Source organism: Zea mays, chromosome 1 (genome assembly GCF_902167145.1).
Source record: "Zea mays cultivar B73 chromosome 1, Zm-B73-REFERENCE-NAM-5.0, whole genome shotgun sequence".
Taxonomy (NCBI): Eukaryota; Viridiplantae; Streptophyta; class Magnoliopsida; order Poales; family Poaceae; genus Zea; species Zea mays.
In genome coordinates this window covers 85,368,006-85,382,700 of record NC_050096.1, presented here as the reverse complement: position 1 = coordinate 85,382,700, position 14,695 = coordinate 85,368,006, and the positions used below count along the sequence as shown (strand labels likewise).

Below are 14,695 nucleotides of genomic sequence, written 5' to 3'. Positions count from 1 at the left end.
TTGTTGGAGGAAGAGGATTCCTCCTTGTATTTGTCGCCGGACTTCCATGACAGAGTCCTTCCTGAGCCTATGGCCTTGTCGCCGGTGACAATCTCCCTCTTGGCGTGATCTCCAGACATCACTTCGAGTTTGTTAGACTGTTAATGAAGCACTGGCTCTGATACCAATTGAAAGTCGCCCATAGGGGGTGAATAGGTGAAACCTAAAAACTATAAACTTTGAACATGCACTAAGGCCCGGGTTAGCGTTAGAATTAAATCGGAGTTCGAAAGATAGTTCTCCTTGCTTGGAGTTGCTCAATCAATGCGGATAACGTTTGGGAGCAAACTTAAATCAATATGAGCAAGGGAACTTTTAGAGAGAGGAAAGAGGGGAAACAAATCAAGTGAAGATCAACAAGTGAGCATTGTGATTTGTTTACCGAGGTTTGGTTCCAAAGAACCTAGTCCCCGTTGAGGAGGCCACAAAGGCCAGGTCTATTCCAACCCTTTCCCTATCTCAATCGGTCACACAGACCAGTCGAGGCTTCTCCTTAATCACTTGGGTCACTAAGATCCCACAAGGACCACCACACACTTAGGTGTCTCTTGCTAGCTTTAAAAAGCACTTAGAGAAATAAGAATGAGAAGGAGAAAGCAATCCAAGCAACAAGAGCAACAAAAGAACACAAGACACCCTCTCTCAAGTCACTAAGCAATTGAGTTGATTTGGAGGCTTGGAGGGGATTTGATCTATTGATTGTGTCTTGGAGTGTAGTCTTTTGCTCTTGTATTGAATGTTGAGTTCAGAAAACTTGGATGACTTGAAAGGAGGTGGTTGGGGGTATTTATAGCCCCAACCACTATTCTAACCGTTGCTGGCGAAGGCGCACCGGGTAGGCACTGTTCACTGTCTGGTGCGTGCCACGTCAACACGCCGTTGGGGTTTGGAGCGGTTGACCGTTGGAGTCCTTTGTCCTGTAGCTGCACCGGACAGTCCGGTGGCACACCGGACATGTTCGGTGCGTTCTGACTTTCTGCTCTGACTTCTGACTTGCACTGTTCATCTTTTACAGTCGACCGTTGGGCGCTGGTTACCGTTGCTCCGTTGGCTCACCGAACATGTCCGGTGAATTATAGTGGAGCGTTCCATGGAAAAACCTGAGAGTGAGCAGTTTGCTGGGTGAATTATGTCCGGTGCGCCACAAGCAGCACCATTTCATGTCTTTGCTCCATACTTATTTGAGTCCCCAACTTAATTTCTTTCTTGGTTTATGTTGAACCTTATGCACCTGAGATACATGACAACTAGGCAAACTTGTTAGTCTACTTGGTTTGTGATGGACGTCAAACACCAAAATCAATTATAGGAATGATTAAGCCCATTTCCCTTTCAGCCACCCATCTCGCCTGTTCCTATGGTGAGTTCGTCGCTGATGTCCCCACGATGACACGCGACGGGCCCCATGGTTCAGCCTCTGGGCCTGACGATATGACACGACTTTCTCCTGTCATCGTTGGTCCTACGTTGTCCTTCCGCGCGCATGGATTTACCCATTCGGTATGGCGCCTCGTCCCGTCGCTTCTGTTGTACCGGTTACTGTGGAGGCTCCAGTGCCGAGGTCGCCTCTGACTAGGGCTACCTCATCCCATCAGACAACACGATATGCTTATTATAAGAAAGGGGCATACAGTCATGCCTACGACCATGGCGTGGACTCTTGGCGACGTTTCCTATCGTGGTTGACGTATGCTTGTGGCTCTGGCCTAGTGCTCGGGCTCACTCGCGGATGCCTGGTTGTCCGCTCTGCCTCACAGACTTGCTTGGTGGGGGACTTGGTCGTCTGCCCCGCTTTGCGTCTTGCTCGGTGGGGGACTTGGTCGTCCGCCCTGCGTAGTGGGGGACTTGCTCGTCCACTATGTTTCACTCGCTTGCTCGGTGAGGGACTTGGTCGATCGCTCTGCCTCGTAGGCTTGCTCGGTGGGAGAGTTTTGGCGTGCTGGGCCAAAAAAGGGTTTATGTGCTCATTCCGGGTACCCCGTTCCTGGGCACCCGAAACTCACCGTGAGTGAAGAAAAAGGAATTCATTTAAATTCTCATGCTAAAAATTGCTTGTATGAATCTCTTAGCATGGACATGTTCAATCAAATATTTATATTGAAAACTGCTAATGAGATTCGGCTTAAATTACATGAACTCTATGACGGCATAAGAAATGTACGTGAACAAAAACATCGTCTAACTTTGAATGAATACAATTCTTTTTACCACAAAAGATAGTGATCTTGTTAAAAATAAGTATTCTACATTAAGGTCATCTAGAGCCTAGAGATGTTGCTGGAGTAAGTCGATCGTGCCACACCGTCGGAGGAGCATAGATCACCCTTCGGCAAGAGATGAGCTACATGATCCATCAAGCGATGTCGTGATAGTCATAGATCCTCCACAACTCCATAGAGGGGATCATTTCATGAGTTGTCGTCAATTACACTGTACTAGAGCCCACGTTTCGAGTCACATCAAGGAGAAAAGTTGTTATATATTTGATTGATAGATCCATGCGTTGTGTAAAACCCTAAATGGGTAATCCTTAAAGTTGATTTTGAGAAAGTGTTTCCATGAGGAAAGTGAAGTGGACTTTCTTCATGGAAACACTAAGGATGAAAGGATTCACCACTTTGTGGTGTCAATGGTTCCATGATCTCTAATGGCAATGTTGCCGTGAAAGTAAACACTAACGTTAGGTGTTATTTTTTTTGTAAAAAAGGTCTATGACAAGATGATTTGTTATTACATTTTTTTAATAATGTTACAAATATGTAAACCATATTCATTATTAGATCCAAAGATGATGGTCAAATTCAAGGCCCGATTCCCCATTTAGTGGATGGTGACTTCTCATAGGACATGATTTACAACAAGCAAAGAATATGAGAATTATTTTACATGCATGCTTGTGAGCAACTATCTGGTTTAAAAATTGACTTTCATAAGAATAAACTTTTTTTGCTATGGGGAGGCAAAGGAGCACATGGAATAATATTGAAAATCTTTGGATATGGAATGGGTCATCTTCATTTTATATATTTTGGTCAATAATAAAGACTCAGAAGATGTTGAAGAATGCTTTTAAAGAAATTGTGTAGTTGGAAAGAAAATTTATATCTTATGAAGGTAGTTTTGTTTTGATAAACTCACTTTTAAGAAGTCTTGCTATGCATATGATGTATTTTTAAGTACCGAAAGGTTTTCTTAAAATCTAGACTTTCGGGGCTAGTTCGAAAAAACTCAGATATCATTCGGAATTTGAGGGGATTTTCCCCAATCGCCTTCAATATCGAAGGAGATTTAAAATTTCAAACTAGCTCTTATAGGTCTAGTTATGGCTAAGAGACAACCATAAAAAATATAGGTTGGTGTTGGAATATGCCTCTAATTCCTTTTATATAAAAGGAATATGCTTTCCTGTACGCCTATAAATATAGGCCCTCTGTGTAACTTGTACTATGCTATTGATGGTGGATCTGTTTTCTCATGGTTGTTTGCTCCTCCATATTGGAGGGGATTTTCTACGTAAATCTTTGTGTCTATTTTATTTCCTAACAAGTGGTATCAGAGCTAGGGTTAGACACATTGTTTTTATCCACATTGTGGTCGCCGTCGCCGTCGGGTTTTGCTATTTGTCGCATTATGTCGAATAAATTTAATATTCCAAAGTTTGATGGCAAAATTAGTTTTGCTATTTGGCAGATTCAGATGAAGGCTGTTCTTACCCAGTTGGTTGTTCAAAAGGCGTTGCAGACGCGACCTGCTGACATGACTGATGATAAGTGGCAAGTTATTGATGTGATAGCTATGTCCGCCATACAACTCAGTTTATCTTTTGATGTTCTGCGTGAAGTAATGCATGAAAAATCCGCAGCAACATTGTGGAAGAAATTGGAGGAGCTGTATATGATCAAGAGTCTTTTAAACAAGCTACGTCTCAAGGAGCGTCTTTACACTATTCGCAAGTCAGAAGGTACATCTATGCATTCACATCTTAATGAATTTAATTCAATTATTGTGGACCTTGAGAGTCTTGATGTGGAGATAGATGATGAAGATAAGGCAATTTTGTTGGTACTTTTAAGCATTTTAAAGAAATTATGCTTTATGGTAATCATACTTCACTGTCCTTTGAGAATGTTAAGTCAAATTTGTTGTCCAAGGAAATATTTGATGTTGATTCTCGTTCTGAACCCAAAGGTAAAGGTTTAATTGTTCGGGGATCTGGAGATCATAAATCCAATCTTTATTGTCGTTATTGCAGAAAAATACTCATCATATTTCTCAGTGTCCCAAAGTGAGAAATAAAGAGGAGAGAAAGAAAAAGAATTGGATAAGTATTCTGCTGAAGCCAGTTTTGTTGAAACTTTGGATAGTGGAGAAGCTCTGTTTGTTGCCTTTGTTGAAAAGTGCTCTTCTTGGTTCTCGATTTTGCTTGCACTTTTCATTTTGTTCGCATATTTGCACAAGATAAGATGACAATGCATTATTGCAAGCTACTCTATCTCTTAGGGACCATTAATCCTACCAAGAATTTAGTGTGAAGGTACCTAAAGGGATTTTTTGAATAACTATGTACATAATACATAAGCGTAGGCTAATACTTCAAAAATGAACTTATAAATTCTGATTTTGTGAAGGGGGCCTATGGGACACGAAGCTCAGCCGTTTTATCAATGAACTATGACCGTAAAGCTAGCTTGTATGAGAAGTACCTTGAGAGTGGTATATGAAAGGATCACACAATGAATTACTAGATATAGTAGTAGGCATTACACATGATGATGTTATCAAAGATATGTAGAAAAGTCAATGAGAATCACAACAAATTGGTACCATAGAATTGCATTATTCACGTTCATCAACATGAGTATATAGAAATATAAGCTCTTTAGTTAAGATTTCAGCTTGTAGATAAGTAAGCTAGAAATAACTGTAAAGCTCTGCACTATGTCCCAATAGCTAAACACTACACCACCCCCACACTTGTATGCTCTGTTATTCGATGCTTAATACTTCTCTGCAGGATTTTTGTCTTTGCCTGTCCTATGGTTTCTTCTCTGCATAGTTTGTCTTGTTGCTCACGACACGGCGGTGGTATCCATCTTGTGATCGTCCTCTCATGAACAATCAGCTGCTCCAAACAATCCAAGGATCCTAGCTCATAGCTCTTGGTGCTGATGGTAAGAAGTAACATCTTGGCCACACTTGAAGAGTCCCAAAGCGCACAGAATAGTTCAGACCAGACCTTCATGCGGGCACACCTGGTGGCGAACGCTTTCCCTTCTGGACCCACAACCTCCACGAACTATGAGTCCACAAATGTTGGAAAATGACAGTGAGCAACAAAGTCTGCCCCGTACTGCAGTTCTGACCTTACAAACTAGTTCTTTAGCCTGAGGTGTTGATATACCCTGTACATCTCCATGAATTGCTCTGAGCCGGATGCCAAGAGATCCCATAGCTCCATCACACCCATCTGCGCCTTGTTCTGACTCAACCGCGAGGCACTTCAGAGCATGGAGTTCTTTCTCCTTTTCTTCAAATCCTAAATATCAACATTAAAAAAAAGTAAGAATGTAAAATATAGGGAGCCATCAACATATAGACAAATAAGATAAATATCAAAACCAACTTGGCAAGTTGGCATACCTACACTACAACGAATGATATGCATGAGCTCACTCATCATGAAGGGTGCATGTACCAAGTTAGAGAAGGAAGCTCAGATAACTCTTTCTATTTTACTCAATGGGAAAAGAGTTCTCAGAACTGTGATTTGGTTCAATTGGTGTAGTGATCTAGATAAAAATAGATTATACCTTTCATGACTCGAGAGGAATGTCCACATTGTAGAAATATGTTGGTTCATGTGATAGAGAGGTGAGAGATCCGAATTGGTGGCAAGTGGAACACTTCCCACCACCCTTCCTAATAATCAGTGCATGGATCGACTGGTGTTCTACGCCAAGCAAAAAAAAGGTCTAGTGAGCACACATGACCTTAGAATTGCTTCAACACATGGCACAAAAAAAGTTCTAGTGAGCACACATGACGTATCACGTATGGCTATGGCAGCAACTAGAGATGTCAATGGGCCCCGAAACCCGATTACCCGTGGGGAATTTCTCTATTAAGGTTAGGGTATGGGTTAAAACAAATCCCCATAGGTATAGATTTGGAATAAATTTGTTACACATCGGGTATGGCGGGTTTGGGTTTGAGAGGGCTAAACCCAAACCCGATTACCCATGGGGAGAAATACCCGGTACAATCTAGCATCCACGATTCTCTGTCCAGTACTTCAGTGTCCAGTCCACCGTCAAGCATTCCATCGACCATTTATTTGTGGCCTTGTGGGCTGCCGACAACCTATGGGCTCTAGAATCCCAAATCCCCAACCACCGAGGCCCGCAGGAAAGAAGCAAGGCAATAAAGGGAAAAAACCCTAAACTAATTAGCCAACCGCTTGCTAGATGACCGCGTGCGTGACGGGCTGACGGCCGCTCGCTAGACGACCGGACAGACAGACCGCCGCTCGCCGTCTCCTTCTCCTGATTTGCTTGGACGCCTAGACGGTCGGACCGTCGCTCACTGGACGCTCGGACAGCCATAGAGTCTGTCAGCCGCCGCTCACCCAGACGCCTGGACGCCCGGATAGCTGCAGAGCTCATCAGCCACCGCTCGCCCGGACGGTCTGTAAAGCCCAAAAATTTATACGAGGTAAAAAAAAATTACATGCATTTATATAAAGGGTTTTGAGAATTATTTGATATTTTTTTTGTGCATACTCAATTAAGGGAATTAAAGTAGTCAAATAGCAAATGAATAAATATAAAGATATAATTGTAGTTCATGCAGAATTTTTTTTGTATGTGCATATTTAAATGGAAATTTGAAATTGGAAATGAGATTAAATAAAAGAAAATGAAAAAAAGAGAAAAGAAAGGAGATTCGGAAGTGGCCTATTCGGCCCAGCCACCACGGGCGGCCCATCATCTCCCCGCGAGGCGCTCGTGACTGGCGTGTGGGACCCGCGTTCCAGTCGCTCGACCTGGGACTCCCCTCGCGCGCAGCGCGTGCGTATTCTCTGTGGTGTGGGCCCACGTTGCCATTCTTCACGCGCACCCTCCCTAGCTGCTGTCGGGTGGGACCGGAGCGTCAGCTCCTTCCTCTCCACCGAAACGGACGAAATCCGGGCACAGGCGCGGCTTCGGAACAACCTCCGCCGAAGCTCTCGGGCCGTGAATCCGATCTTTTCTTCCCCTTTCTCGGGCCGGCCTGGCGTGTCCTCACCTCGCGGCTATAAGACCGAGCCCCTGTACCATCTCGCCATCTACCTTGAGCCACGTCGAGCGGTGTTAGAGGAGGGAGGGGCCTGAGGCTTGGGCAGCCATCGAAGCGCGGGGTACACGGGGAAGGCAGCATCGTCGGTCACGAGCAGGCCCTCGTCGGCTAGCTCGGCCATCGAACCTTCAGCTAGTCGTACAAGATGATACACTGCAATCCTATGGAGTTCACCGGATGGCATTTGGTGCTGCTGGCCTACCAGACTACTAGTTGCAGGGCATGGTGCACGGCGACATCGGGACGTCGCCGCTCTACACCTTCTCGTCCTTCACCATGTACTCGTTCCTGCGCCAGCACGTCAACTTCAGCGGCAACAGGCTGGCGGGCGTGGTTCTCAGGACTCAGGGATTTCTCGCCATGGAGTCTCGCTCGGCCGCGGACGGTGTATCTGCGCTCCAAATCTCGGTAAGGCCTCGCTCGCGCTTTCCTGTGGCCATCGCGACGTTTTGCTCTGGGATTCGCTAGGAATCAAACACCAGAGCCTTGTGCGTGTGTTCCGGCAGGGTGCGCCGCCGCCCTGGGCACTCTCCTTGCTTCCGTGCGTCACGGGGTAGAAGAAGCACCCCGCACCGTTGGATCTTTATCGGAGGGCTAGGTGTTGATGAAACCCTGACCGTCGATCGGCCGATGGATGGTCGTGATTAGGATTCCTGGTATCCTTTCGGCTGGTTGGATCTCGGTCGCGCATTTATGATCGAACGAATCCAAGACGATTTCAGTTATTTAAATCACTGCCCTTGATATTAGATCTGAGGGCTGCTGCGGCATACTGTTTTTGGTCCGTCGATTTGGATGTGATCGGGTACGGTTAGATCACACGTTAATAAAACCCTGATCGTAGATCTTGAATCCTACGGTCAACTGAACGTACCCGTTCACTTAAAGAGATAGGTTTGATCTGTGCCTTCGGATTCTAATCCGACGACCGCGATTTGCGCGTACCCTTTCGGCCATCCGATTTCCAAAAGAGACCCTGGGGAAAGACATAATAAACCAGCAGTCCTGTCTATGGGAATCCTAAGTCTCATGAATTTTTGCGTAATAACCCCTGTGTCTCTCTGTTATTTGCGCCTAGTTCGGAAGCTTAGGAAATTCAGGAAAATAATTTAGAAAAAGGTTTTTGTGTATAAAAATACACCCAGAACTTATTTAATTCATAGAAATGCCATTTTAACTCATTTTTAATCCGTTTAAGTTGCAATAATTTTGTTTTAATATTGTTTATCACCTAATGCCTCTGTTTAGCCATGAAACTTGAATGAAAAATGTTCATTTGGATCAATCTATCCTAGATGCTTAATAACTTCAGAAATTCATAACTTAGTAATTGTAACTCCGAATTTAGTGATTCTTGTGCCTATGATCTCGCAGCGACGTATAGATTACTATTACACAGTTTATTCTTCTGTTTGGTGTGATGTTAATTTTGTCTATACCATGTTTGTTTGTATTGCTACGACTAGCGCGAGGTTACGTGTCATATGAAGAGCAAGTTGATTTCTGGAATCTCAAGTCCCAGGCAAGTTGTGCCCTTGATCACTTCTTTTTACCCAGTCATGTTCTGATTAATCATAATGATCTGCATAGGTTAATTTTGATGGGACCCAATAGGTTACCCCAGTTTGACTATCTTTATACCTTGATTACCACTGGACTTTTTGGGTAGTACATGCTATTGCTTTATGTGGTTTTGGGTATGGAGATACACTATTCAATTATTCATGATTACACTTTTTATTATCTGTTTATTATTTACTGTTCATGATAAGATCATTATGTTAATTGGAACATGGAGAACCACCCGGGAAAACAGTGCTACCACAAGGGTTTATGGACGCCCTTGGCTGACTAATTAGGAAAGCTAGTGGAGGACTACCTTACCCGAAAGGAGCAAGGGCAGTAGGGGAGTGGTCAGTGTGGGGAGGTCCTTGGTTGATTTTGCTGCGATGGAGGTCAGTCGAGGGACTCCTGCACTGGAGCTTCCTATAAACTGTAGCGGGTTTTCTGAAGCTAGTGGAACTTTGTAAAGGCCTCGTAGTGTTATCCTGCCTCGCCTCCTCGGTAGAGGTGTATGAGATTGGCCGTCTCTTGGCAGATGGGTAATATGACTTGTGGGTAAAGATGCGCAACCTCTGCAGAGTGTAAAACTGGTATACTAGCCGTGCTCACGGTCATGAGCAGCTCGGACACTCACATGATTAAATTATGGAATCTAAACTCAATTTGTCATATGCATTGCATCGCAGGTGAGGTTGTTACTTTTGTTCTACTACTTAATTGGGTTGGTATTTACTTATACTTAGTAATTGCTAATAAAATTTTGACCAACTTTAAAAGCAATGCTCAGCTCTAACCATCCTCTTTGGTAAGCCTTACACTTCACATGAGCTCCCACCTTTGGCGAGTTCATGCACATTATTCCCCACAACTTGTTGAGCGATGAACGTATGTGAGCTCACTCTTGCTGTCTCACACCCCCATAGGTCAAGAATAGGTACCACAGGATAAGGCGCAGGGAGGATGCTGCAATGTGTTCGTGAGAGGTCTAGGCCGTCGTCTCCCAGTCAACTTTGGTTTGCTGGACCGTTGTCTCCTTATAATGTAATTATTTATTTTGTACAGAATTCCTATTATATAGTAAAGATGTGACATTCGATCCTGTGCCATGATTCATCATATGTGTGAGACTTGGTCCCAGCACACCTGGTGATTATGTTCGCGCCCGAGTCTTGGTGTCCCTAAAACCCGGGTGTGACACGGTCAGACCGCTCGCTGGACGCGTGGATGGCGTCTTCATCGACGCTGACGCTAATGAACACTGTTGACGAGCAAGGAAGGTGAGTATGTTGATGAAACTACAAAATATGCATGCTGGAATGAATGTTGAATTGTGTCCATAATCTATATGCTGAAATTCTGAAATATTGAATAGTCGGGTCGGGTAAGGGTCCCATTGGGTATTTAGTACCCGGTCGGGGATGGGTATGGGTTTAGGGTTTAGGGTTTAGGGGCCCTTTCGTAGATGAACTAAGTCTAATCTAATAGAAACAAAGTCAACTTCCTTTTCTTCATTTTCCCTAATGGCAGACTTTTATATTCTTTGAGCACTTGGTATGGAATTTAGTCAGAAACTTTGGGTATCAAAATAACATTTTAGAAAAAAAAGGAGAACATGAGCGATGAGTTTGGTGACTTGATACAAGTGGATCATGGATCATTTAAGATCAAAGACACGAAAAATATAGGAGGAACAATAGGTTCTTGATGGGACAAGAGCAAGGACTACATTCAGACAAATGAAATGCACCTTGAGTGTCCTCCCCATCTCCAAGCTCATTAAGAGTTAAATCAAGATCCACCTGAATTCAATGCTCGCTTCTTAAGCCTACGCAGTGACTAAATGTAAAGCCCCAATTCATTTTTTTATTCTTAAACTTTTCTAGTCTAGCACTAATCCATTTTGTATTCTTAAACTTGTCCAGCCTAACACTAAGGAGTGTATATGCCATACCTGCTTCTTCTTTTTCTTCTTTATTCTAGTGAAGTTACTTTCATTGGGTTCTACGACTACCAGTGTTTGTCTTCTCTGCAAGCCTATCCACTTCATCAGAAGGTTTTTGGATGACAATTTTCTTTGTTTTCTTCTTGTAGATCAGATCAAAAGGGGCAAGCTATAGAGGAAGAAAAAATATAGACACATACACATGTAGCACAACAGAACCTCAAATCCAACTCACAACTCGCAAGCTTAACCCTAGTTGTAATTGCATCCAACTGAACGATATTTGAATTAACAGAAACACTATCAGCGTAATGAATAGTCAGCTCACCTCGGAGGATTCTTCTCTCTTCTCCTATCCGCCGAGCATGAGGTGAGGAAGTCGGCGATGGTGAACAGGAAGTCCATGCCACCAAAGTCGCTCAGATTGGAACTGGAGGTTGCGCACGCTTCCTTGCAGCAAACAAGGCGGAAGCTAGGAGCAGATTAGAGCTGGGGAGAGAGGGGAGCAACAATGGGTTCGAAGGTGCGAGGTTAGGGTTGAGGCGAAGGAGGTCGGGAAAAGGGTGGCATGTCCAGGAGGTAGAGGTAACCGAGGGAACGCCGTCGCGTAGGGCACGCTCGTCGCAGAGGACGTGGTTTGAGGGAAGTAGGGAACCGGTTGGATGAGGATTTGGACTTCACATCCTTATCCAGGCGGGCGAGTGTGGACGACTACTGACGCGGAGGTTGTTTGCGGAGCGACAGCGTCGGGTAGGACGCATGGCGCGGCTTGTGCTGGGAGGTGCCTCTCGCGACGAGGGACGACGGAGGCGGGAGCGGTCTACATTACCATCTTAATAGATAGTAGAGATAGTGGAAACATCCCACCCAACTTTTTTTGTATTTTAGCCCTTTTAGGTTTTTTTTCACAATTATGCCCTTTGCAGTTTTATTTCAAAATGTGGCCCCTGGCTCGGCGCCCTCATCATTCGCGCCTAGCTTCTGTGTGTCGGCGCCAATTTTTTGGCGTGCATAGGTCAAAATCTGGGCCACGGTGGAACTAATGTGGCTCATACCTCGGCACCGTAGATCTAGGCACCGAGATCCATGGCGCCTACCTCGGCATCGAGGTGCGCGCCTATAAATATTCCCCTTCGGTCGCCAGTTTTTGTGCTCATTTCTATTCTTCGAAACGACAGACATCAACCTAAATTGTTTGCTTGGATCCATTGTTACTCTGTATCAAAGTAAGTTCTCTCCTTTTTGTAGGTTGTTATGTCATGTATGATTAATAGGGTAATGGTTAGGTTTTGGATATCATTTTCATAAGTATTTTTTATTGTCATATTATCGATTTGTAGAATGTCTAGGCGCGGTAAATCTGCTAAACAAAGGTAAGCGTTGTATTAAATTATATTTGTGAGTCTATTATATTTGTAATTCTTATAGATATTATCGAAATTTAGGAAGGGTCCTTTGACCGGAACTGCCTTCGACCCACTGCCTTTGCCAACTGGTGTTCCAGAGTCAATGTGTTTTTGTGGTGATCCTTGCAAGGTTGACAAGTCTGAGGATCATGACACCTATCGTCAGAGGTATTGGATGTGTGCTAACTGTGCATTTGAGCAAATGATTTTTCAGCGCTGGATGAATTTAATGGTGAGAATAATCTTTTAATATGTTAACAATTTGAAGACTCGAAGTGGTGCATGTTTTCTTTGCCTACTAATCATTGCATGTTTTGTAGACTCCTCCACCGCTTTGTGATTTTGAGCAGTGGATTGACATAGAAATCTCACAGAAAGACAAGAAGTGGTTGGAGAATCTTAAAAAGTGGGATGCAGAGGACAAAGAGAGGATAGAGAAAAGATGAGAGGAGCTTGAGGCCAAGCAACAACGGGTAGACGAGCAGGAAATGAGGTGTGTTGCTAAATGCAAGGAGGAGAAGGAGAAGAAGCTTGAGCGTGCACGTCGTGCAAAGGACGCAATGGAGGCGAACCCTGATGCATTTCGCAAGGGCAAATGGCCCTGTTGCACTCAGTAGTCTAGCTACTTATTTGATGTTATGTAGTAATGAACTTCTTATTCTGTATTATTTAGTGTCGAACAATGTCATTTGGTAATGAACTACTTATTATGGATTCAAATTGGACTTTAAAAGCAATTGATGAAGACGACTTAAAGCAATTGATAAAGAAAATCAACACGCTTAAAGCAATTGATACAAAAGAGTTTTCTAGTAGTGCTCCCATATTCCAAATTGTGTGGACCCTTCTCCACAGTATCCTCTCATTGTTGTTGTCTGTTGTGGCTGCGGTGGAGAAGTTGGAGGACCAACATTCTTGCTGTGGCAAGGGCAGCAACAATATGGATCTGAGCATACTTGCACCTGTGAACCACATCCATTGTTGTTGTCTCTGCCTTCCTCCTCATTTATGTTGCTTACTTCCCTCTCTAGATCAAATATCTATTCTGTAGGTAGGATATGTATTCCGCATGCGGAAAAATCGGACGAGGATCTACCCAACGAGTGAACCCACAATTCTCCTTGACCAATGAATGTTGTATAAATGTTTATAGTTAGTTTCACTCAAAAAAATCATATAGAACAAAAGATTAGAATTAATATTTACATATGCATAAGGACATCTGAAGAAACGCCAGCCTCCATCAATCCCCCCCTCGACGAGCATCTGCACCAAGCAATCCTCACCATGCATGCACTTCGGCCAATCTTCTCTCCTATTATCGTAAGACCTAAGTCTATCCTCTTTGTTGAAATCTCTTTTACTTTGAACTGGAAAGTTAAAAACTGTCTCTTCAAAAAAATCTGGACCAAGAGGGCCATCGAAACATATTGGAGGTAACTTCCCTCTATCCTTTCGTCTCTCATTTCCCACACCCTTGCCCCTTGAAGACCCTGAAGACATTTGTATTGCACAATAAAGCAAATTTGTATTGCACAATGAAGCAAATGTACAAAGGATCGTGTATATATATGTCACACCCGGTTTTAGAAGGCAAACCGAATGCGAACCATGTACGTGCCAGGATCAGTTATTCACGTACACAGCAGTTACATAACATGGACATCATCACACAATGCTCAAAATAGTATTAAAAAGGGAAATAGTAGTCGATTACATCATACGTCTGAGACGTCCATATAGTCCTTACAATAAATCAAAGTGCGGAAAAGAAACGTAGATAATTGCGGCCTTCACAGGCAGCCGACTGGGGGTTGCCGCTAACCCACGCCTAGAACTCGTCGTAGTCTTGGAACTCCTGGAAGTCTCCTTCCACAGCTTCATCTTTGCCTGAGCAGTGGTTGCAATGCTGACAACCTGGGGATGGGGGGTTTGGTGTGTAGAGCAAGGGTGAGTACACATCAACATACTCAGCAAGTATCCTGTTTGGCTGTAGTGGACTAGCTTTATGTGGGGATAAGTCAAGCAGTTGCTTTTAGTTGGTCAGATTATTATTTACTAATAGAAAGCCAGGTTTTAGCATTAACCCAAGTTATTAGCCCGATGTACCCTTTCCAAACGGAAAGAATACCACTTACCAGCACCATAGTCATAACCAAAACCATCAGTCTCATTGCCACCTGAAAACCAAAGTGTCTCTGATCAAGTACCACTAATCATTGGAGCTCCCTTGGCCGCTCATAACCGCGAGCACGGCTGATATATCAGTTTTCAAACACTCTGCAGAGGTTGTGCACTTTACCCACAAGCCGTGATTCCCTTTCTGCCCGGAGATCATGACTCTCCATTGATCACTACCAAGGTGACCCAGCAGGGCATCACTACGTAGCCTTTACAAAGATTCCCCGGG

The 14,695-nt window shown here is 43.9% G+C and overlaps 2 pseudogenes; both read right to left on the bottom strand.

Annotated features, from left to right (window-relative positions):
• Positions 1 to 4,922: 4,922 nt before the first annotated feature.
• Positions 4,923 to 5,506, bottom strand: LOC109941336 (probable tRNA-splicing endonuclease subunit Sen2; annotated as a pseudogene).
• A 33-nt stretch (positions 5,507 to 5,539) lies between these two features.
• LOC103637603 (uncharacterized) lies at positions 5,540 to 11,284 on the bottom strand (annotated as a pseudogene).
• Between the last annotated feature and the right edge of the window lie 3,411 nt (positions 11,285 to 14,695).